The sequence below is a fragment of the Oculina patagonica genome, chromosome 13 (genome assembly GCF_052425735.1).
Source record: "Oculina patagonica isolate OP01 chromosome 13, crgOcupat, whole genome shotgun sequence".
NCBI lineage: Eukaryota > Metazoa > Cnidaria > Anthozoa > Scleractinia > Oculinidae > Oculina > Oculina patagonica.
This window is the reverse complement of record NC_135770.1, coordinates 12,949,073-12,966,061: the sequence shown is the minus strand read 5'-3', so window position 1 is coordinate 12,966,061 and position 16,989 is coordinate 12,949,073. Positions and strand designations below refer to the sequence as shown.

The 16,989-nt window shown below is 38.3% G+C and overlaps 1 pseudogene across 1 annotated transcript; it reads left to right on the top strand.

Moving 5' to 3' along the window:
* On the top strand, positions 1 to 15,218 carry LOC144634877 (chondroitin sulfate ABC exolyase-like; annotated as a pseudogene). Its single transcript, XR_013567275.1, has 17 exons — positions 1 to 86; positions 231 to 307; positions 417 to 571; positions 859 to 1,026; positions 1,146 to 1,382; positions 2,553 to 2,775; positions 3,616 to 3,803; positions 5,098 to 5,257; positions 5,515 to 5,743; positions 6,524 to 6,771; positions 7,863 to 8,533; positions 9,220 to 9,454; positions 9,923 to 10,073; positions 11,620 to 11,819; positions 12,566 to 12,742; positions 13,267 to 13,428; positions 14,811 to 15,218. The product of XR_013567275.1 is annotated as a chondroitin sulfate ABC exolyase-like (transcript).
* Positions 15,219 to 16,989: the final 1,771 nt, after the last annotated feature.

Here is a 16,989-nt window from a genome sequence, read left to right as displayed (position 1 = left end):
TGAGAGAGCAAATTTGCAGTTACCTCACTTTGCTCCAAGAATTAACCGAAGAGCACAAGTAACAGAGATACACTCAGGAGGATGAGGTAAGATCGTCAATATGATACTTTTTTCGCTTTACAATAATTTGTGAAGTGGTCTTACTGATTGTCAATTTTCTGAAGTTGTTAAATGATAATTTTTTTAAATTGTATTTTACCCCTAAAATGGCTTTAATATTTGCCCTCCAGGCTTATGATACTTTTGTGCCATTGTGTGGCGCTCGTTTTGCTGTTCGTCGGAGCCATCCATGGCCAGGCTCGAACAGGTTATATGTTTTGGTTACAGTTTATACCCTTTATTATGTATGTTCATCAGTTCATTTTCGCTCAAAACCTTTTCTTTTTCTAAATGTTTCTGTTCTTTTTCAATCGCAGTTTATACATTCGAGAGTGCCTCTCACTTAAGTGATTTTACCGCGTCTTCAACATCAACGATAGAGCGCTCAACGACTCGTTATAAAGACGAAACACATTCTTTGAAGTGGACCTGGACGAGTGGTGATTCACTCACACATGCATTCACAAGCAACGTCAGTAATAACATAAATTGAAATTTTCAAACTTGTTGAATTTTAACAAATGTACTTGAACACCTCATAAAGTGGATGCACTGTGTTTAGGGCTTGTGACTGACAGGGGAACATATGGATGCTTAATGCGGACAAACAACGTTTTGGCAAAACCTGCCGCTTAAGTAAAAATATTTTGCAGTTGTTGGTTAACGAATATGTTTTAGAACACATTGATAAAAGTGATCATTTACGATAGTTTTTATTTTTACCTTGTTTTTAATGGTTTCATTTATGAAACTCTTTAGAGAATTAGAGGAAGCGAGCTCAGGAGAGGTGGAATCAAGCTGTGGCTCTACAATACTCACAAACGCGTTGGAGATAACGAAAAACTGACCGTCTCGTTTCTAGATACTCTGACCTCGCCTAGCAGTCCGACGACTGTATCACAGTTTAAGATCAATTTGAATTTCAAGGTAAAATATCTTAAATTATTTCTTTAAGTAAGCAAACAATTTTAAAGAAGAAAAAAAAAAAACAAGAAATGTGATTCAAGATAATGAAAGACATTTATTTTTTTTTCTCTGTATTTTAGGGTTGGCGTGGAATATGGGTTTCTTATCAAGAGTCGAACTTGGTTTCAGGCAGGGATATTGACACTTTAAGAATAACTGCACCGACAACTACCCAAACGACTCATCCTTTGTATATTGACATTTTGCGATTGGTGAGCAGTGTAAGCAGGCAGACACGCGACGAAATAGTGCCAACAATTGGCGAAGAACTTTACACTCCAAATAACTTCTGGCAGCAAACCTATCGCTGGAGTCTGGTAAGTTTATTGGGAACACCCTTGCTGATGCGTTAATTTCTATCAAAGAATCATTAATAACGGAGAAAATTTATATCTAGCAACCGGTAAGGGTAACTCAGATTTCAGGCTTATTTATTCCAGTCTGACCCGGAAATACGATACCTTAGGGGTATTCAGCCTTGTCTATCAAGAGGGGTTGACAGGATTTTTTCTTTTATATACAGCTTATTTGAGAAAGGTTATCGAAAAAAGCACAAACGTGCACGCGACATGATCGAAAGGTAGTATGGGTAGAAGAAGTGAGCTACTGCACGTGCTGAAAACTAATATTTTTTTTTTTTTTTTTTTTTTTTTTTTTTTTTTTTTTTTTTTTTTTTTTTTTTTTTTTTTTATTTTAACCCCTTTTTTCCCCCCCCCTTCCCTTTTTTCCACCCCCCCCCCACCACACAAAAAACATAAATCCTTCTTTCACCAGCCCCCCCCCCCGGCCGCTGAACTCCGCTAATAAGATGGCGACACGACAAAGGCGAATTTACACATATAGAAACAAGGCTCTTCTACCCACGATTAATTTTAGAAGAATTTTAACAACTCAAGGACACGCAACAGTAAACGTAAAACTACAGGAAAAAGCCTCTTGAGAGAAAAAACAATTTATTTCTTCACGTGCAAAAATGCAAACTTGTACATTTCCTCTAGGTCAATATGCAAAATTCAAGTAAATAACCAGACCACCTTCCGATCTTTCTGTGCTTTTTCCCGACAAACTTTCTCGAATTAGCCGTATTCACATGCATCTTCCCGCCATTCATCAATCGATTTAGATGATTAGATCCTTAAAAGACTTCGTGTGATCTTTTAATAAACTTTTATTTTTTGGAATGATTGGAGCGGGCGTTGGACACTAAAGATCTGCTTCCAAAGTCCCTTTTTAGTTAACCAGGATTATCAATTACTTTAAAGACTATAAAAAATAGTGTAAGTGTAGTAAGAACCTTTGTCATTAGTTTGCGGCCAATCAAAGCAGATGTCAAAATTTTAGTCACTTTGGACTCTGTTTGTATTTCATACTTTTGTTGTTAGTTTGTTGTTTCTTTTTTATTTTTCTCTCTCTTTCTTTCTATCTTTCTTTTTCTTTCTTTGTTATCTCGTTTTCATTTTAAATATTCAACTATTTTACTACAACAGGCCACTCCGACAACTATCACCGAAGAAACTCCGAGTCAGGACAAATTGGATGATTTGGCCCTGATCGAAAAGCGTTTGGAGAACTGGTTTGTAAAACAGTCACAAAGCTCAGTCCAGTTTACAGGAAATGTAAAGAAACGGTTTGAGTCCCTACGGGTGGACAGAGCACATCAGGAGTTCGGTCAACTAAACATCGTGAAAAGCGCATCGGGTGTTATCACAGGTATCGTACCTAATGTAAGAAACAAATCAGAAATGCGACACTTTTAAAACTTTGGGAAGCTGCTGTGAATTGAAAGAGAGCATAAACAGTGATACTAAGAGTGTATAAGAAGGACCAAAATATCTCTTGGAATCTCTTGCAGCAATAATAGGAAATTTGTCTAGCTTCAAAATTGGGAGACGAAGCTAACTTTCGTTCTCTTTTTACAACCGTGTGAACAGTTTTGTTTTTATGCTTCGATATTTTGCTCATGCCTTGCTCCTTTCCGCATGTAATTAATTGTTAATTAGCTTTACATATGAAACAATATGACCAAGTTGATCCCCACCAAATTCAATTTATTTAGTGACGTCATCCGTGCTCTGTTGTTGTGTTGAAAAGGTTGCTTACGCGTGGTTCGAAAAACTATTAAATTCCGATCGGCCTTATGCAATATTTAAATATTTACGATTTACTTGTTGATATCAAAATATAAGTGTTGCCAAGTGGTTTTATATTCGGAGGTTCCTGGTTCAACATCTTACTTTACCACCACCTGGACTTGTTCCCGAGTTCAACTCAGATCATCAGCCGCGCTTTGTTAACCATACCTCCCCCCGCCATGTTTATGTTTAATTTCAGATATTTTTATATTAATTTACAGTATCCCACATCAACCTCGACAGTGGTAAACCTACCGACATTTAAAAAAACCGTCTAGTTTATTTTTTAATCCTTTATTTTATGACGCAAAGGAAATCTTTAAAAAAAAGCTTATGGCCGCAGCCGTTATCTTATGTTTTTAAAGCATGGTAAGGTATTTTTAACCACGGAACTTTAAAATATTGCGTTACCCTTTAGGTAAGCCGCTGTACGCCTCACGGTCTGAGTTTGACGACGAAAAGTTTGGCGACGTGATACCGAGAGTGCTGCTTCCAATGGCGCTGGATTATCACGTACGATCACGCGAAATTGATGTTAACGAGAGGGCCGCTGCTGAACTGTCTGACCTGAATGCAGGCGGGGATGATAAGACAAGCGCTGTAACGGTGCGAAAAACTAGTTCAAAACTTGTTCAATTTTTTTATATTTTTAACCGGGCCCCAATGGATACCTGGGGCCCGTTTCTCAAAAGCCCCGAAAACTTTTCGGGCCCGTAGAGCCATTTACCTTACCTACCTTACCTAGTACCATAAAATGCTGTTTATAGCCACGTGCTTAGAGCAGTTTTCAATTGAGTGTCGTAAAATCAAAACCGAAGTAATAACTCTGTCCAATCACAAAGGACACAGACAATCCAGTGAACCAATCAAAACTCAAAGAAAATACATGTAGTTTGCACGAAGCGCGGGAAAACGTGCGCGAGCGAGTCACGATTGGTTTTGGTTTTAGTTTTGATTGGCTGAGAAAGTAGCGCGAGATTTTTAAGCCAATCACTAAGCGTAGTAATACAAAACCAAAGCAAACGCAATTTACTTTCGACACTCAAGTGAAAACTACTCTATATAACTTTGCAATTGGTTTTAGGTGGACTTTACCAGGTAAAGGGGGGGGGGGGGGGGGGGGTTGGTTGTTATGACTGGTATAAAACCTTTTGAAAGAAAGCTGACAAGAAACGACTTTAAGACGCTGCTTTGATAGGGATGTATTGTAAGAGAGGCACTCTGAGTGAAACCTTTTGTATCTGCAGTCTTCTATACTTGCGAAGTTATTCATTGGCTGTTTCTTTTTGAAGTACAAAGTTCTGCGAGGACATTAGTAACTTAATGTGGAGATGGTGAATGGGTTAGGGCTGATGTCAGGGAGGGCTTATAACAGGAATATTTTTTTCCTTAGTTTGCAGTTGGGGCTTATTAGCGTGGCTGGGAGAAAGCCTAGTAACGGGCATTTTACGATATTTGTGTACCGCATCTGTCTGTTTATTCTTTTTTTTTTCATTTGGCAAGTTATTATAAAGAGAATGTATAGTCGGCCCAGCCTAGAATTGGCACAGGTTTAACTTGAAAACTGCATTTTTGGCTATTCTTTCCTTCTCCCTAGAGACAAGCATTCAAAAAAGGTCGTAAAGTGGCCGTTGCTCTTTACTTTTTATTTAGAAGAGATTGCTACTACTCACTAGGTTCTCCCTTTTTCTCGAGTGATGCACCTGTATCCAAAGTTTTTTCTTATTCCTAATGTTAAAGACACCTGTTTTCCAGCAGTTCTGAGTGCGTGATAAACCGATATAAAAATATTAACCTTTAAGTAAAATTTGTAACCTTTCTTTTACATTACTATAAATGACGCGTCTTCTTGTCGGGATCTTAAATCGTTTTCTGATTTGTTTGTTTTTGACACTTACAGAGAATAGCGGGCGGTGACCAAACAATGCAACAGACATTCACAACAGCTCTGGGTTCAACAACTCCGTACACTGTAGAAAATGTTAAGGCCGCCATTAACACACTCAATAACAAACGCAAGGAACGCTTAATGCTACTCTTAGATTATATCGAGGATCAAGGTGAGTATTCCGTAGTTAAGAGCTTATGACGCTAATAAACCTCCCTCTTCTTTCTCCTTTCTTCAAACCGATAGCAAGATGTGCCAAAAAAACGTTTAGCGATTTTTTTTCTGCCCTCGAAAATATTTTTTGTACTGACTACATTCGTGACCTCCACCATCTTTCGTTAAGGATGTTTTTGTTCCCTCGATGGCTCTGTACACTCTCTTTGAAGTGCTTGATTGAGGGGTTCAAGCTCAACACATTCTACATTTCAGGATTCACTGACGGCAGCGGGCTCGGTACCTTGGACCATGAGATGAACAATGCCGGTGCAGGGTTTATGTGTGCTGCATTTCTCCTAAAGAAAGAAATAGAAGCCGCGGGAAAACTATCTAACTATGTTTCTACCATGAAATGGTACAATGACTTCGGTGAGATTTATCAAGATCCATTCGAGTACGCTGGGACGACTGCTGATCGTATGAGAACTATTTCACTATGGAGGTAATTAACTGTTTTGATGCTTTGTAATACCAATTTAGTGCAGAATGTTTTCGTTTTGGGCTTATGTAACAAGCAAAGCTATAAAATGGCGAGCAAAAGAAAGCGCTCGGGATGCAGGGACAATGCGTGCTTGTTATATAGCGGGAGTTGATTTTTTTCGAACATTGGATGAGATCACAAAACTATTTTTTTTATCCATCGGTTACATCAGTCTACTTGAGATGTGGTTGTTTTTGAGCGAATTAAGGCGATGGGCTGGTTTTGTACATCGATCTGTGAGTCATCTGTGCCATTTCTGTTGAACGTGATCGACGGATCAATAGAACTGAATAGGACTGGGAACTAACTACAGGAACAAATGTTCGTGATCAGAAATCAAGTTTAACTCAACAAGACAGCGCGTAAAAGACAACGCAAAATACTCCCGGGAAGTGGAAAGGACTAATACAACGTATAAACGAAAGAGACAAATGATATTTTATGAGTACTTTTGAATTCAGTAAACTGAAATTTATACATTCTTTTGCTCCCGGGTTTTAATACACAGGTCCTCGCGAGAAGTTTCGTATATCGTATATCGGATGTCACACTACACGATAACGCAACCTTTGTTGAACAATCATTCAACAGAGAAGATGTTAGCTGTTATATTTACGTTAGTGTTTTGACGAATTTCCTGAAAATATTAAAGACCCCCTTGTGAATCGTAATCGCTTATCTATGCATTGTGTGCCCTTTATTAAATTTCTGACAGTCCTCGATATGTATTTCTTATCACAGACTATTTGCAGTTCTCATGATGCCTACCTCCACAACACAAGAAAAGAAAGAAAAGATTCGTGACATGAAAGCTCTTGATCGGTGGTACGCCAACGCTCTGTCTCCCAATGAAGCATTTGCAGGAACTCTAAAGCCTGACTTTGTTGGTTTCCATCACAACAGCTACTACGCTTCCGCTTACACACCACAAGCTCTACACAAGGCTGCACTTATTCAGTATCTGCTTAGTGGAACAGAATTTGCTTTGAGTGAGAACCATTTACCTGTTATAATGAAAAATATATATTCTCAAATAATGATTTATATTTTTTGTTGTGTTACCAAGCCAGGCTGTTTGATTTACAGCAATGTAATTTTGTCGCTTCCTTCAATGGGTGTTCTATTTTCTTGATTCAATTACGCCAAAGATTGCTGTAGCTTCTACAGCTATTTCACATTCGTTCAATTCATAGAAGAGAAGTTCTAAGTTTAACGCAAATGCTGGAGGTTGTGAATTTCTGTTTAGTAAATGCTTGTTTCATTCAAATTCGAGTTCTGTTCAATTCGCTGTTCTAGATATCGATCGACAAATTGAGCATGAATATTTCCTGTCAACAGACCTCCCACAATGTGACTCCAAATTCGCGCAGTAATTGAATAATTGTTTGTTTTGACCCGCGGATCAAATCATGTCCAAAAGTGGACATTATTCAGGACTGATAACTTTTGAAACTAATTCTTGTGGTATGTACACGGTCAAGGCCAAAAAATGTGAACTAAGCAAAGAACTTTGTCAAGCTATTCACTATGCCCTTATCAACTCGGTTGCCCAACACCGCTATGTCGCACTTCATCGTTGTTTCACAAAGAGAGTTTCTATCCCCTCCCCCCCCCCCGTGGGGGATTGGAGATACCGTATTTATAATAAATACGGTAATAATGGCGTAAGAAGGTGTTACCAAACGAAGAGGGAGACACTGTGTTTGAAGGTTGAAAATAAACATTCCTTTATTGTATAATTGTCTGGTAAACCACCTTCCTGCTAACTCTAGATCTGTGACATCTCAACACGCCGCAGAAGAAAATCAGAATAAAGACAAACTTCGATCTTTTTGGCGAACGAAGTAGCACCCAGTTTCCCAAAAATGTGTCTCCATTAGTTATGGCAAATGTAAGTTGTTTGTGACCCTAAAATTTCTTTCTTACACTTTTCAGCGAATTTTAATTTTCAACTTTCGGTACCCAAATGTCTTATTTCTCTTAAAATAAAGTCATTTCATTGACATTTTAAGCTCAATTCTGATTGTTTTTTTACCCGTAAACCGTATTATAAGTAAAATATTATTGAATTTCTTTTAAGGCGCCGAGACAAGAAATAACATTAAAAAAGGACTGGAGGTTATGAGGATTGTCTCTGTAAAATACTCTTCACCAAACAGCGTCGGGGGTCGCTTTCCAGGATTTAGTCGTAATATTCTGGCAAAGAACTTTCCTGGTTATGCTTATGCTGCTGCCACTGCTCCAACCTCAAACGACAGATGGCTCTCTTGCAGAAATTTCTACTTTTAACAATGAATCCCTCCAGATGTTTCTGCGACTGTACGACACAACTAATGATGCTGTTAAGGAATATTTGGAAGATGGGACAATCTTCACTAATATTTATTATCTGAATTCTATTGGCTCAATCAACATCATGGAGGAAATTCAAACAAAGGCCAATACAATGAGTATCCAAGCAGAAAGCTCTCCCAGGGGATTTTGGAGTAAGAATTATGCAGCATTTGTCATCCAAAGACGAGAAAACTGGGCAGTCACTGTTAAGGGATTCAACAAATTTGTCTGGGACTTTGAAGCGTCAGGAAATCAGAATGTCTTTGGGCTTTATCAGAGTCATGGCGCACTTCTTGTTGCAAACAGCGAGGAGGCTCTTCTAACTCACGATATCGACAATGGTTGGGACTGGACACGACATCCGGGCACTACCACTATCAAAATGAATCTCGAACAGCTGATCAGTGACAACCGCAGGTTTGAAAAGTTGAAAACACCAAACAACACAAGGCCTTTATACTTAAATTTTTGTTCTAAATAACGCTTTAGTAATTTACAGTTTCAGGAGATTCACAATTAAAAAAATAAAATAAAAAAAGGACAGTCAAACTAGCAAAAATATCCATTATTTGAAGACGACGCTTCTTTAATAGCTTTTTTTAACTTAAAGAGTGAAAATAATTTTACAAATATTGAACAGGAGTGAATTGCAGAGTCACGGCGCGGCGATAAAGAGCGCACTGTTTCAACTGATACAATATGTCGAACAGGTGACAGTCAGCTGGCTGCTCTAAGCCCGACGTACGCTGTTTTTTACTGTTACGTGTTCATCCTCTTTAAATAAAGTTGATAATTATTATTATTATTATTATTATTATACATTATTAATAATATTATTATTAGTATTAGTATTATTATTATTATTATTATTATTATTATTATTATTATTATTATTATTATTATTATAATTCAACTACTTCAGCAGATACTATCAACCTATGCGACTGGCTGGTGGACTTACTTTGGTCGGATGAGTCGGCTGCTGTTGTGCTTGATAGAAAGCACCCACGCTTTAACAATTAACATTTCAGTCAGCACTGTGCTTGATATGAGTGTACAGAATGAATACAATTACCCAGATGATAATTCAAATATTTCCACAGATATTATCAACCAGAGCGACTGGCTGGTGGGCTAACTTTGGTCGGTGGTGGGGATTATTCAGCCGGGATCTTTGGAATGGAGTTTTCCCAGCCCACCTATCAGTTTCCAACTGGATCTTTTCAATTAGACATTAGCTTCACCTTTAAAAAGAGTGTGTTCTTTGCTGATTACGTCATCATATGCCTAGGAACTGGTATCACCTCCACGTCCAGCAGCACAACTAACATCACACAGGTACGAAACAATCTCTTTTATTTTGATTGATACGTTTCATGTACCAAATGAACGTGTAAACTTATGCCCCAATAATTGTACAACCGCAAAACAGGTTATCTTAATAATATTAGTTATTTTCATGCCACAAAACAAGTAAAACATTTGTTATGTTGAAACAAAATTATTGGTTTTCATTTGACGTCACGGCAGCCATGTTGGTGTTCCAAAACAAAGAAATGGCGGTTTTCGTGGTGTAACAAGCCATTCCTCCCCGAATTCAATTCAACTCTATTTTTATTCAAAAATCTTCGTTTGCTTGCGAAATTAAGTGCAATTTCCTTGATATGAGCTTAATAAGTAATAAAATTTTCTTTAAGAGACCCTAAAGAGCGACATTAAAGAGACAGTTGTTTATCTCAAGACTCGAATACTGAATCTTTCATAAATTCACGCTTCAATACTTATGTTACTGTTGCTTTATTTCAGACTGCATTGTTTCAGAACAAGCTGTTAGATGCTACTAGTCCGTCATCTATTCTCATGAACACCACAAGCCACTCACTCAACGATGACTTAACTAATGAACCGTCTTCCTTTGGAGGAGAGAACTTTGCAGCTACGCTTAGGGATGTTAACGGTAACTACTCGAACTTGAACACCATTTAGCAAGTCTGTTTAGCACGTTGAGTGAGCACGAGTACTTAATTTTAAAGAAAAACTTCAATTTCTCCATCATTTTGAAAAATTCATTCTGTCGTTGCATCATTTAACTGCTATGTGTTGCTTCTCTTATTCCTTTGAATAGGTCGAGGTCATCGCCTGACTGCATCAATAAGCAAGCTTTTTACTGATCTGTAAGCTAGAACGTTGAGATAACGAAGTTTTCGCTTTCTTTTTCGGTTTAAATGTGCATTAACCTTTTCTTATTATCCAACAATGTGATTCGTGCATTCCAAGCAAACCCCTTTCAGATGCTCTGGAACATATCCAATTTCGCATAATTTCATACCACAAATTATATACATTGCGGTCTACAAAAATGTGGATGACCCTTTGGTACGGGCTTCCTCGGGCATTAAAGTTACGACACTGGTAAACTTCTTGTCGATGTGTACAATGATTACAAACACTTCAGGATGTACACGACTCGTGCGAGCTTTGATTCATCCACCACCTAATAAGGTAAAACACTCACTCCAGGGCTGAAACCTCTGTTTAACAGCTAGAAATTTAATACACTTCGCTGATTGTTAAAAGAATTCTCATCCGCCATAACTCAAGATGACGAGTCGCGTCGGAAAGGAGGAAAAAATAGTGACAATATTTTTATAACGATGCATGCTCATGCAAACAAAGATTTCAGATAGCTCACCTCACCTCACGTCACGGTTGGTTTTCTGAAACGGTGTCAAAAGCTACGCTAACAGTCTTCTTCACTTTTCAAATTAATGCTTGAGTCAGCTATCGCGTAGGTCGATTTTGTGTATACATGAACAACGATTAAAGCTCAGGTAAGGGAGGTCAGATTTATCAGACTTCTAGTAAAGTACATCAGTCTCTCCTGACCCAAAACCTCTTTTTAACTGCTTGAAATCAAACGCGTTTTACCGATGCTCTAGGTTGCAAAAGACACGTTATGTTGGAGTAATCTTCACATCGCCCATCGTCCATCGTCCATCGTAACACGAATCCGCGATCGCCTCTCAACATAAGGCGAGATAAAGTCATCGCCTAAAAACGAGCATCGTGAATTAATTTTTAATTTTTTAGGATAAAAGACTAAATTGAAAGCCGAAATTTAACACGCGAAACAAAACCACACAAGAAACCCCCTAAATGCAGTGAATTTTTTTGTCTGTCGGCCCCTTTTTTACAAAAAAAAATCACGAACGAGCAGTATCCATTTAGGCATTTCTCTCGAACGGACACTATAGGCTGAACGTGCCCTCCGCCGATGAAAACTATTGCGTTACGCAATCAATTTAAACCAGTCAGAAAAGGAGAAAATTAAGTGGTGAACTGTAATGGCTGAAAGTGTGCTACAGCCCAGCCAATCACAATAATAATAAATAATAACATCATTTGCATTAGAATACAAGAAGAATTCCATTCATTCTGAATATGAAGAACTGACGTTATTGAGGAAATTGTTCATTTTATTTCTTTGTTTCGCGTAATAAAAGGTAATGGTTACTATGTCCCCAATGCTACCAACCAAGGACTAAACTTGAAGATCAGTCTCCAAACGTCCAGGGACTCAAGAGGAAGAACAAGGGAAAGAACGGCTCGATATGCCACTGCATGGCTGAACCATGGTGTCAACCCAACAAACAAGGATTATGAATACACCATAGTAGTGGGCAAAACTCCAGGAATTGTTCGGGTAAAATGAAATTTCTGTGATATCTTTAAGTTGTTATTTTGCTATAGTGAAACACATCTATTCATATCAATGCTACTATAGTTTTCCTTCAGAACTCACTGATGACATAACGTCTTTTAAACACTTTGAAAGAAGTAATAGTGTATGTTTAGCTTGACAAACAAATGCAGGAGTATTTTCTTAAAATAGCTGGATGCTTTAAAAAACTAGTCCACTGAAGAATGTAAAACACGCATTCTCTTTCAAATTAACCGGGAATGTACGGAGGAAAACTGAATGATACAAGAAGACTTCCAAAAAATCAATAATCAAAAAAGTGCAAGTGAGTAGCAGCCACCCGGGTGTGTTTTGCTTCACTATTGATTTTTTCCTCTCGAAAAAAGGGCTAAGAACTTATTAAGGAGACTCAGAAACGTTGTAAACCGACGTTAAAAGTTAAAGAGATCGAAAAGAAAAACAAAACCTTTTGAGAGGGCACTTCTTCGAACAATTTAAAAAATATTGTTCTGCTAAATAAAATTAGTCAAAACGCCCACAACAAAGTTTCTCAAAAGATAATATTTACGTCGTTCGAAAAAAATTAATCTCATTTTTACCCCCGTAAATTAAAGTTGCAAATTTGTTCCAAGAAGGGCCAAAAGCTGGCCCAAAATCTTCATTTATTTTTACGAATCTCTCCCTTTGATTTCAAAGAAACTTAGAATTTTTCTCATTTAAATCAGGCATTTTTTTATTTTATTTTAAAGACGTTAGCCACAAGGCAAGCAACCACGGACAATAAAGTGTATGAGGTGCTCCACAAAGACAACATGGCACACGTGGTAAAGATTAATGACTGTCCTAGACCTGGTCAGACACAGTATGGATATGTTATCTTTGACAAATCTGTTCGCACCCCTGGTCCTGTTAGGCGCGTCGACAAGGTAAGTATCTGCAATACGACAGACACCAACAGTAATATACGAATTAATTCTTATTTGGGATACAATCAAATCATGAATGAGAAGACTCAGGCTATTGCCTATGCAAATTTAGACGCGACGATGAAATCGTCCTTTAACACTATACGTCTTCGATACCAATGGAACCCTAGCCTGCGTAGCAGTTGTCTGTGTAGTTTTTGAGCGCACGTTTGGTAAACGAGAAAGACGCGAGACGGCCACGCGTGGCCTTCTTGCAATCTCGCGCCTTTCGCATTTCCCAAAAGCTATACAGGTGCCTGCTAAGCAGGCTTACAAGCCTCCGTTTCTATATCTTGAAACTATGATAATAATTTTTCTGATTGTACTATTTACACTACAAGCCTTTCGACTGCAAGCCAAAATTTCTTTTGCAATGTAAGTTTTAGTACTTTATGCCCCCTTTTAAATTTTCACTGTTTTAACAGTACTTCAGCTTGTGATAAATTCCTTAAATCTTTTATGACATCACTTGGATTATTTCACAGGTGCCTTGTATTGTGATGGTGGAAGAGGTGGATAGCAACAACTTGTACATCGCCGTGTCATCTCCTGGTCTGAATTTCAACATCACCAGGGAACTGCAAACTGGCCCTCAGGTTAACGCCCAGGAAAGGTTCTACTCAATCAGTATGCCGGTAGACATACAGGTGATGTGCACATCTTTATCTTACATTTGGTATTCCATAGATCATTCCATTTATGCAACGCGTACTCAGCCATCTTGTTATTAACCCTGGTTCTCATATGGGGAAAGAATCTTTCCAGGCCAGTTCCAATCATCTCTCTGAATACTGGACAGAAAAGTTTTTTGTATTCCTTTTGAATTATTCTGCCCAATCGGCGGTCAGCAGGTCTACAATCATTTTTGTGTGTTCCAATACGAAGTAAATACACAAAACCAGTTCGCTCGCTATTTTGCCTGTTCGCAAGATTTTGTTCTAGGAAAACTTTCGGCTAATGCCTTCCATAGTCGAAAAAGTAGGAAGGTTGATGACCATTCCCGCGGTGAAATGTCTGATGACAGGATGTCCGCTCAGCTTCATACATTTATTATGCATACTAGAAATGTAGTTCTTTGTTCTGGCCTTTGGGACTGCAACGCTTTGTTCAAGTCATTTCTTCAGTTGTTTTGCTAATTTTCCGAAAAAGTTTTAGACTTACAAAAAGTGTCATAATTTTTGGCAGTTCAGTGCTAAAATAATTCAAGACTTAACAAGAAGCGTTCAAAACACGGAACATCAAATGCAAGAATCGCTGCTGCACGCTCTGCACACGTAGCTAGAGGGCTGCTCGACACACCTGCCTGATTATGCCTAGTCATTTTCGTGTTTGCAAAACTTTCGCTTCAAGCAGCGAATGATTTTCCCATTCCATGAAATATCTGAAAAAAACTGTAAACATCGATTTCCCTGAATTGCACATCGCATACAAGCATAAGCTCGCAAACAGCACGTGAGTGTTAGGAAGGCACTAGCCGAAAATAGTTCTTCCAGAGCAAAATCTTGTATATAATTCGTGTTAGAACACACGAAATGGACTGCAGACCTGCAAGCGGCCGATTGGGTAGATTAATACAAAGGGAATACAAAGTCCTATTCTGCCCAATCAGGAGGCAGTATTCAGAGAGATGTTGTTTGGAACTGGCCTGGTAGGCCAGGGGCACCTTTCAATCGCTCCAACTTTTCTATGCCGAACCTTTTTGCCCGCAGTTTCGCGTTTCCCTTACCACTACTAACTGCCCCTGGGTCTCTGAGGATGCAATCGTTTCTATCGTATCGATCATTTACAAATACGATAACAGGCGATCGAAGCGATTGGAAGCGATCTGGGGTTCTCATATAATCGTCCCGATCGCCTGGTATGAGCGAATAACTACGCGATCATAACGATGGTATTTTCGGTCTTCTATCGTTCTCAACATTTATACTTTCTGCCATCGCCTTGTTTAAGTACTGTTTGTAATATAATATTGAAATAGCAGGACGCTTATGCCCTGTGAAGAAATTTAAATCATTTATATGTATTTCAGGTGTGGGTCAGAAATGCAGTGAACATAGCCACTGGGGACGTGAAGGAAAACGGAGCCGTTGTCCCAGATGCGGACAAAACAAGCCATGTGGAAGTGATGCTTAGATCGGGCAGCACTACTGAAGGGCGCCGTTTAAAGTTCAAACAGCTTGTGAAGGGATTCAGTAAAGAAGTCAAACTCACGCGAGGAGCTGAAATGGAAGCATAGGTCTGGACAGACTGTGCTTGGCCGGCTACAAATTATTTTCTTTGCTGTCAATCTCGTGGATTGACTTTGACTTTATTTAAACACTGTGTGTTTTTGTTTTTTGTCCGCTTTCTCGCACGTTGCCTGTATGTCACATGCATCAATGTAGCAAGAAATGAAGCAATAAAATTGCATTGACCTGAGAGATTAGTGTAGTAAAATTTCGACAAACGTGCATTCAGTTTTATTCATTTTGATCGTGAGTTTTGTCCAGTTTGACCAGTCTGACCAGGTTTTAGTAGCCGACACCCAAATTTAAACTGCTGTAACACTGCACTAAGGCAAAAATGATTTTCCTCGAAGATTCTTTTTTGCCAGGATCATGTCGTCAGAACAATTTCTCTTGGTCAGAAGACACACGACCACAATATTTAAACCTCAAGCGTTAGGGGACCTTCTTAACTACAGATCTAGAGCAGTTGCTAAGGAATTTTTTATGGTGTTTTTTGGTGGCAAGCCATTTTAGAGTGTTTGGTAATGTTCAGTTTGGAGAGGACTACTGCGTTGATTAAATTGATATTGCGCGCGCATATCTAGTGCCAGTCCCAAACCGCGCATTAATTTAAAATCTCTGAAACTTGAAGGAAAAAAGGAAGAGTTCCGATGCTTTTTAAGAATTATACCTTCTTTATAATCCTACGTACGGAAGAATAGAACTCCGCTGAAGAATTAAAGTCTTAAAATACGTACGTGTGTTTATTACACTATAACTTTTATAAAAACATACGAAACATTAAGCATGTGGACTTTTTTTTCTGTTGGCACTGATTTTAAATTTTAGATCTATGTGCGCTTTCAGTTTAATGGTTTTTTTTATGTTCAAGTCACGTGACTAGTCAAATTTGGCCGTGATTTGAAGCACTTGAAGGACTCTTCAATGGAACAAAGTTGTGCAATAAGCTTTTCTGTAAGAGGTTTGGTTTTCATGAAATGACGATTAAAAGCTTTTCTTTGCAACAAATTGGTAGTGAAGAAGAGGGTTTTCCATAAGTTACTCGAAATTATTCAAAACGTTGCTTGAAATTTCTGAAAAACGTGCTTGAAAGTTGCTTCAAAAATCCAAAATGCAGCTTTTTTGCTAGGCAAAGTGTCAATAAGGCAGAAAGAATGACTTTCAAATTAGAAACTTTGAAATAATTTAGAGATTTCTTGAAATTTTAAACATTTTGTCACTGAAGATGTGATGAAATTGAGCGCTTCTTTGATACCAGATCTTCTCGCTGTTTTTTTTTTGTCTCTAGATACTAATCTTTTTGTGATTCTAAAATGATTTATACTGATTTAAGAATCAGTTTTTTATTGACGAGAAATTTTAAGAATTACAAGAGATACTACTTCAATTCCCCATACTTTGCTTTGTTTTGATTCGAAGCGAAGCCGCACTCGCCTCGTTTTCATGTACTCGACCCAAACCCTTTCGCGCGTTCTGCCATTTATGAATAAGGTGTATAAAGCCGATTTTCTCGAGATTTAAGAGGAAATCCGCCCTTGGGAAAGTCTTCCCTGGCTGTGTTCTCCATCTGAAGGTCCTCTGAGTGCGCCCATCTGACTGGGTCTTACCACATCAAATGAGCCGCGAACCGGGGCCAGCTGCATTGGTGTGATTCCCTCTCCGGTGGAATCGCAATAGGATTAAATACTGGAAATGATTTTGTCCAACTTTAATAAAATTACTCGACTGCCTAGTGGATTCCGTCTTAAAACGTTCGTTTTCAAAACGATTTATGATAAATTAAGCTGATGTGGTTGTCTTCGGCCTTACTAAGTTAATATTATTTTATGAAGAGAAATTCTTCTGTTGACTCAAAAAATACTCTTTAATACCCTTTATTAATGCTTCAAATCTAATCTACACGCTGGTAATCAACTTACTTTATCAAACTTCAATACTTTCAATGCCAAATACTTTCTACACTTTCTTATTTCAACTTTA